Source organism: Phallusia mammillata, chromosome 3, assembly GCF_965637545.1.
Source record: "Phallusia mammillata chromosome 3, kaPhaMamm4.hap1.1, whole genome shotgun sequence".
NCBI classification, from domain to species: domain Eukaryota; kingdom Metazoa; phylum Chordata; class Ascidiacea; order Phlebobranchia; family Ascidiidae; genus Phallusia; species Phallusia mammillata.
Window position 1 is genome coordinate 990,972 of NC_137254.1, and position 7,846 is coordinate 998,817.

The window sequence follows — 7,846 nt, forward strand, 5'->3', positions numbered from 1 at the left end:
AAGAGATAGACCGTATTGGCTAGTGTAGCCATTCAACGGCACTCCAGTTTGTTGGGAGTAACAGGGTAAAACGCCATGCTTCACCAAATCTGTATAATGCCACAAGTGGCGAATTTAAACTGACTAATTTTAGATTTACGTTGCACAAGCCCGTTTAGTCATTATCCACCAACTGTGCCCATCACTATATGCTCTTCATAACGTTTTAACATCGCACAGCTATTTCCGGCTTGGTGATTGTTTTAGTGCAAATGTGTTGCTATGTTTTTTTCACCAAGCGAAATAACTTAATTGAAACTTTATATTTTTAGGGAGTGCCATACCGATTTGCGTGTGAACGTTTCTCAGCAAATCCACTGCAAGCTTGGTGGGAAACAGAAAAGTATTTCAATCGACGCACAAAATGGCGTTTCGTCCAACTTCCGGAAGGTCACCAACACCGTTTTGAACCTGACCACGACCTCCACTTAAGGTCACTACAGGTCAACTCTGCCCGAGGTTACTCCAGTTCAAATGTCCCCCTTGAGCTGATGTGCAACATTTTTTGTTAGGTCGATATTTTGAGACCTAGATTTTTGTATGTTCTGTGAGGTAACTTCGGGTCATATTGGGCGAGGTTACTCGGGGTCAAGTTTCCTGTTTGAGCTGATGTGCAAAGCGGTGATTTTTTATTGGGTCTACATTTTTTTGATGTCCTCTGAGGTAACTTCGGGTCATATATGGCAGGGTTACTCTAGGTCAAATGTTCTCCCTATTTAGGCTGATGTGCAAAGCGGTGAATTTGTATTGGGTCGATATTTTTTGACCTGGGATTTTCCGATGTGTTCTTAGGTAACTTTGTGTCATGTTTACAGGGGTAACCTTTGGTCACATGTTCCCCATTCTAGCTCTTTTATGGCGGCCATACTGTTAAACTTGAAAAGTCATTTGGTAATGTAACTTTATGTCAAATATGTTGGGGTTACTTCAGGCCAACTCTGGTGGGGTCACTTTGTGTCAAATAATCCAAGCTTAAGATAATGTTTCATTTTACTGGGGCGAAACTGAAGGTCGCTGGGGTTACTGTGGGACATTTTTAGCAAGGTCAAAATGTCAATTGAGCCCGTTTTAACCAGTGTTCAATATTTTTAACCAGCTTTTATTTTTTATTTTTTTTAAAACACTTTCAAGTGAACCGACCAAACTGTTGACAAAAACAGACAATTCCGGTTAAATGCATACTGAATCCCAATTACAACATTCCACTTAATTGCATAAAAAGCTCGGTTACGTTCATCATAATCGTTTGTATTACTTTAATTGTTTTTTTTATTATTATTACTAAATGTAAACTAAGTGAACAACGCTTTCTTGCATACATTAGTGATTGAATTTTTTAGTACATTACTGCTAGTCTTGTGAAAAGCTTATGCAAAATGAACAACATTTTATGCATTTAGACATAAATTGTGAAAATCATTCCATTTTTGCATGTAGCCGCACTTCCTAAGTTTTACAAAAGAGGCCTTAAGTCAGAATAACAGCACTTTTGGATTTTTACATACTCACTGTATGAGTTGAATTATGCTTGTAGACATTCAATTAAATTGTTTTGGCACTGTATTTTAATTTTTTTTTTAATTGTTTACAGCAAGACCATAATGTTTCAAGTGTCATTTTTAAACTTCGTTAAACAAAACTGACGGAAAAGTGATTATGCCATTTTTGAACAAATTAAAAATGGGATTTTATTGTCCAAATTTGAAGTTAGAATTCGTTTTTATTGTGAAATATTTTTTCTGCTTGCTTAAATTGTGCTTTAAAATCATTGATGTCAGTTTCTGAAACTCACAACATTGTTTTGTATATTTTGCATCTTTATTTCAAAATGAGTAACTACGGTTGACAATATAATAGGCCTTTTCAGTTGTTTCTTTTCAAAACCTTGTTTTTTCGTTTTATATCAAAAAAACTAGTTACAGTAAAATGTTCCTTCAGTTTAATTCCAATGTATTTGTTGCTACAAACCTGTATTTTGTTCAGCCAACTTTGACCCTAAAATAACATTTTGCATGTTTTTAACAACACTCTTATTTACATATATGCCTTTGCCAAGTGATGTATTAAAAATACTTAAACCCATTTAATGTAAAACCTACTGCTCAAATTTCTGCACTTAATTTTCACAATGAGTGTATTTGATAATTTCGCAATTATGTGATATTTTTGTTCTTTTGCGTAGAAATGTCAATCAGCACTAATATAGAGTGGATTGCCCATTTTGAAATGGTAATTAATAAACAGAGAAGCGTTAGAACTTTGTGTGATGTTTGTATTTCCATTACTAAAGAGAATTGTCAGCTTGATTCAGTGCCAAGGTTGGATGACCCAGTGGTTGGTGCAACCTCCTTGCAATCGTAAGGCTGGTGGTTCTAATCCCAGCTCGGCCTCTAAGATGACCCAGTGGTTATTGTAACTGCCTTGCAATCGTAAGGCTGGTGGTTCTAATCCCAGCTCGGCCTCTAAGATGACCCAGTGGTTATTGTAACTGCCTTGCAATCGTAAGGCTGGTGGTTCTAATCCCAGCTCGGCCTCTAAGATGACCCAGTGGTTATTGTAACTGCCTTGCAATCGTAAGGGTGGTGGTTCTAATCCCAGCTCGGCCTCTAAGATGAACCAGTGGTTATTGTAACCGTCTTGCAATCGTAAGGTTGGTGGTTCTAATCCCAGCTCGGCCTCTAAGATGAACCAGTGGTTATTGTAACCGTCTTGCAATCGTAAGGGTGGTGGTTCTAATCCCAGCTCGGCCTCTAAGATGAACCAGTGGTTATTGTAACCGTCTTGCAATCGTAAGGTTGGTGGTTCTAATCCCAGCTCGGCCTCTAAGATGAACCAGTGGTTATTGTAACCGTCTTGCAATCGTAAGGTTGGTGGTTCTAATCCCAGCTCGGCCTCTAAGATGAACCAGTGGTTATTGTAACCGTCTTGCAATCGTAAGGTTGGTGGTTCTAATCCCAGCTCGGCCTCTAAGATGAACCAGTGGTTATTGTAACCGTCTTGCAATCGTAAGGTTGGTGGTTCTAATCCCAGCTCGGCCTCTAAGATGAACCAGTGGTTATTGTAACCGTCTTGCAATCGTAAGGTTGGTGGTTCTAATCCCTGCTCGGCCTCTAAGATGAAAATTTTGACCCGATTTTTTTAAAAAACCCTATGGCTATAGCCTTTCCGTTTTGTCGATATTTTGGGGTGAAAAAATCGAAGAAAAATCCGGTTTTGGGTGGGTTTTCGTGGGAATATTCCAGTTTCAAACCGGTTTTGACTGGTTTCTGCCTCCTACCGAACCTCCAAACCGGTTCCAAAAATCGACAATTTTGACTCGATTTTTGAAAAAACCCTAAGGCTATAGCCTTTCCGTTTTGTCGATATTTTGGGGTCAAAAAATCGAGGAAAAATCCGGTTTTGGGTGGGTTTTCGTGGGAATATTCCAGTTTCAAACCGGTTTTGACTTGTTTCTGCCTCCTACCGAACCTCCAAACCGGTTTGAACCGGTTTCTAAAATCGACAATTTTGACCCGATTTTTGAAAAAACCCTAAGGCTATAGCCTTTCCGTTTTGTCGATATTTTGGGGTCAAAAAATCGAAGAAAAATCCGGTTTTGGGTGGGTTTTCGTGGGAATATTCCAGTTTCAAACCGGTTTTGACTGGTTTCTGCCTCCTACCGAACCTCCAAACCGGTTTAAACCGGTTCCAAAAATCGACAATTTTGACCCGATTTTTGAAAAAAACCTAAGGCTATAGCCTTTCCGTTTTGTCGATATTTTGGGGTCAAAAAATCGAAGAAAAATCCGGTTTCGGGTGGGTTTTAATGGGAATATTCCAGTTTCAAACCGGTTTTGACTTGTTTCTGCCCCCTACCGAACCTCCAAACCGGTTTAAACCGGTTTCTGAAATCGAAAATTTTGACCCGATTTTTGAAAAAACCCTAAGGCTATAGCCTTTCCGTTTTGTCGATATTTTGGGGTGAAAAAATCGAGGAAAAATCCGGTTTCGGGTGGGTTTTCGTGGGAATATTCTAGCTGCAAACCGGTTTTGACTGGTTTCTGCCTCCTACCGAACGTCGAAACCGGTTTGAACCGGTTTCTGAAATCGAAAATTTTGGCCCGATTTTTGAAAAAAACGTAAGGCTATAGCCTTTCCGTTTTGTCGATATTTTGGGGTCAAAAAATCGAAGAAAAATCCGGTTTTGGGTGGGTTTTCGTGGGAATATTCCAGTTTCAAACCGGTTTTGACTGGTTTCTGCCTCCTACCGAACCTCCAAACCGGTTTAAACCGGTTCCAAAAATCGACAATTTTGACCCGATTTTTGAAAAAAACCTAAGGCTATAGCCTTTCCGTTTTGTCGATATTTTGGGGTGAAAAAATCGAAGAAAAATCCGGTTTCGGGTGGGTTTTCGTGGGAATATTCCAGTTTCAAACCGGTTTTGACTTGTTTCTGTCTCCTACCGAACCTCCAAACCGGTTTAAACCGGTTTCTAAAATCGAAAATTTTGACCCGATTTTTGAAAAAAACCTAAGGCTATAGCCTTTCCGTTTTGTCGATATTTTGGGGTCAAAAAATCGAAGAAAAATCCGGTTTCGGGTGGGTTTTAATGGGAATATTCCAGTTTCAAACCGGTTTTGACTTGTTTCTGTCTCCTACCGAACCTCCAAACCGGTTTAAACCGGTTTCTAAAATCGAAAATTTTGACCCGATTTTTGAAAAAACCCTAAGGCTATAGCCCAGTGGTTCTTAACCTTTTTTCCTTGCTGCACCCCTTTCAAATCACCAACCAATTTTCGCACCCCCTTTCAAACCAATAACCAATTTTCGCTCCCCCTTCTGTAAATGCTTGAATAGAATAGACCTAACCAACCTTAATGATTCAGCATCCCCGCACCCCCTAGGAACAGTTCTCGCACCCCTTGGGGGTGCGTGCACCCCAGGTTAAGAACCCCTGCTATAGCCTTTCCGTTTTGTCGATATTTTGGGGTCAAAAAATCGAAAAAAAATCCGGTTTTGGGTGGGTTTTCGTGGGAATATTCCAGTTTCAAACCGGTTTTGACTTGTTTCTGCCCCCTACCGAACCTCCAAACCGGTTTGAACCGGTTTCTAAAATCGAAAATTTTGACCCGATTTTTGAAAAAACCCTAAGGCTCTAGCCTTTCCGTTTTGTCGATATTTTGGGGTCAAAAAATCGAAGAAAAATCCGGTTTCGGGTGGGTTTTAATGGGAATATTCCAGTTTCAAACCGGTTTTGACTTGTTTCTGCCTCCTACCGAACCTCCAAACCGGTTTAAACCGGTTTCTGAAATCGAAAATTTTGACCCGATTTTTGAAAAAACCCTAAGGCTCTAGCCTTTCCGTTTTTTCGATATTTTGGGGTGAAAAAATCGAAGAAAAATCCGGTTTTGGGTGGGTTTTCGTGGGAATATTCCAGTTTCAAACCGGTTTTGACTGGTTTCTGCCTCCTACCGAACCTCCAAACCGGTTTCAACCGGTTTCTAAAATCGAAAATTTTGACCCGATTTTTGAAAAAACCCTAAGGCTATAGCCTTTCCGTTTTGTCGATATTTTGGGGTCAAAAAATCGAAGAAAAATCCGGTTTTGGGTGGGTTTTCGTGGGAATATTCCAGTTTCAAACCGGTTTTGACTTGTTTCTGCTTCCTACCGAACCTCCAAATCGGTTTAAACCGGTTTCTAAAATCGAAAATTTTGACCCGATTTTTGAAAAAACCCTAAGGCTATATCCTTTCCGTTTTGTCGATATTTTGGGGTCAAAAAATCGAAGAAAAATCCGGTTTTGGGTGGGTTTTCGTGGGAATATTCCAGTTTCAAACCGGTTTTGACTTGTTTCTGCCTCCTACCGAACCTCCAAACCGGTTTCAACCGGTTTCTAAAATCGAAAATTTTGACCCGATTTTTGAAAAAACCCTAAGGCTATAGCCTTTCCGTTTTGTCGATATTTTGGGGTCAAAAAATCGAAGAAAAATCCGGTTTTGGGTGGGTTTTCGTGGGAATATTCCAGTTTCAAACCGGTTTTGACTTGTTTCTGCCTCCTACCGAACCTCCAAACCGGTTTAAACCGGTTTCTGAAATCGAAAATTTTGACCCGATTTTTGAAAAAAACGTAAGGCCATAGCCTTTCCGTTTTTTTCGATATTTTGGGGTGAAAAAATCGAGGAATAATCCGGTTTTGGGTGGGTTTTCGTGGGAATATTCTAGTTGCAAACCGGTTTTGACTGGTTTCTGCCCCCTACCGAACCTCCAAATCGGTTTAAACCGGTTTCTGAAATCGAAAATTTTGACCCGATTTTTGAAAAAAACGTAAGGCCATAGCCTTTCCGTTTTTTCGATATTTTGGGGTGAAAAAATCGAGGAATAATCCGGTTTTGGGTGGGTTTTAATGGGAATATTCTAGCTGCAAACCGGTTTTGACTGGTTTCTGCCTCCTACCGAACGTCGAAACCGGTTTGAACCGGTTTCTGAAATCGAAAATTTTGACCCGATTTTTGAAAAAAACGTAAGGCCATAGCCTTTCCGTTTTTTTCGATATTTTGGGGTGAAAAAATCGAGGAATAATCCGGTTTTGGGTGGGTTTTCGTGGGAATATTCTAGTTGCAAACCGGTTTTGACTGGTTTCTGCCCCCTACCGAACGTCGAAACCGGTTTGAACCGGTTTCTGAAATCGACAATTTTGACCCGATTTTTGAAAAAAACGTAAGGCCATAGCCTTTCCGTTTTTTCGATATTTTGGGGTGAAAAAATCGAGGAATAATCCGGTTTTGGGTGGGTTTTAATGGGAATATTCCAGTTTCAAACCGGTTTTGACTTGTTTCTGCCTCCTACCGAACCTCCAAACCGGTTTGAACCGGTTTCTAAAATCGAAAATTTTGACCCGATTTTTGAAAAAACCCTAAAGGTGCGTTTACACTACACGCGACGCGACGCAACGCGGCACGCCGCGCAAGCGATCAACTGTTTACACTATCGGTAACAATTTCGCGTGACTTGCATATTTTTTGCTTATTAATTGTTTATTGTGGTGTCGCACAAGCGCGTTGTCATTAGAAACCAGTTATAACTCTTTTTACTGACACAAAAAGAGACAAACACAGATTTTTATCATGGTTGGTACAAAAAAAAGTAGAAACGTAGCCTTGTTATTGATAGCCAGGAGAATGGCTCTAAAGAAACGACGGGCGCGACGTTGGTGGGTCCATCCGATTTTGCAGCGAAGGTCCGAACTTGGTAAGTTAAGAAACTATTTATACAGTGAAAACAGGTTTGATTTTTAGCTAAAAATACTTTCTTTAGGTGAATTTCATCGTTTAATTTTGGAGTTGCGCCTCGAAAGACTTTCCGAGTTTCGGACTTATTTTCGAATGACGCCAGAAGCGTTTGATTTTTTAGCGCATAAAATTGGACCGAAAATAAAGAAGCAAAGAACTCATTTGAGAACAAGCATTTCCGTTGAAGAACGCCTTGCACTGACGCTTCGGTAGGCTTTAAAAAATTACATAGCCTATAGCGTACGATTATTAAGCCGTTCTGCTGTTTTGCAGGTTTTTAGCCACTGGCGATTCTTATTCGACAATTGCCGCATCCTTCCGAACATCAAAATCAACAATATGCCATGCTGTACCGGAAACATGTGCTGCTATATGGGAGACATTGCGAAATGAGGTCATGCCTATTCCATCGAGGCAAGATTGGGTAAAAATTGCAGAAGATTTTGACCAGTTTTGGCAATTTCCAAACTGTGTGGGAAGTGTTGATGGCAAACACATTGTTATGCAGGCACCAAATAATTCAGGGTCGATGTTTTAT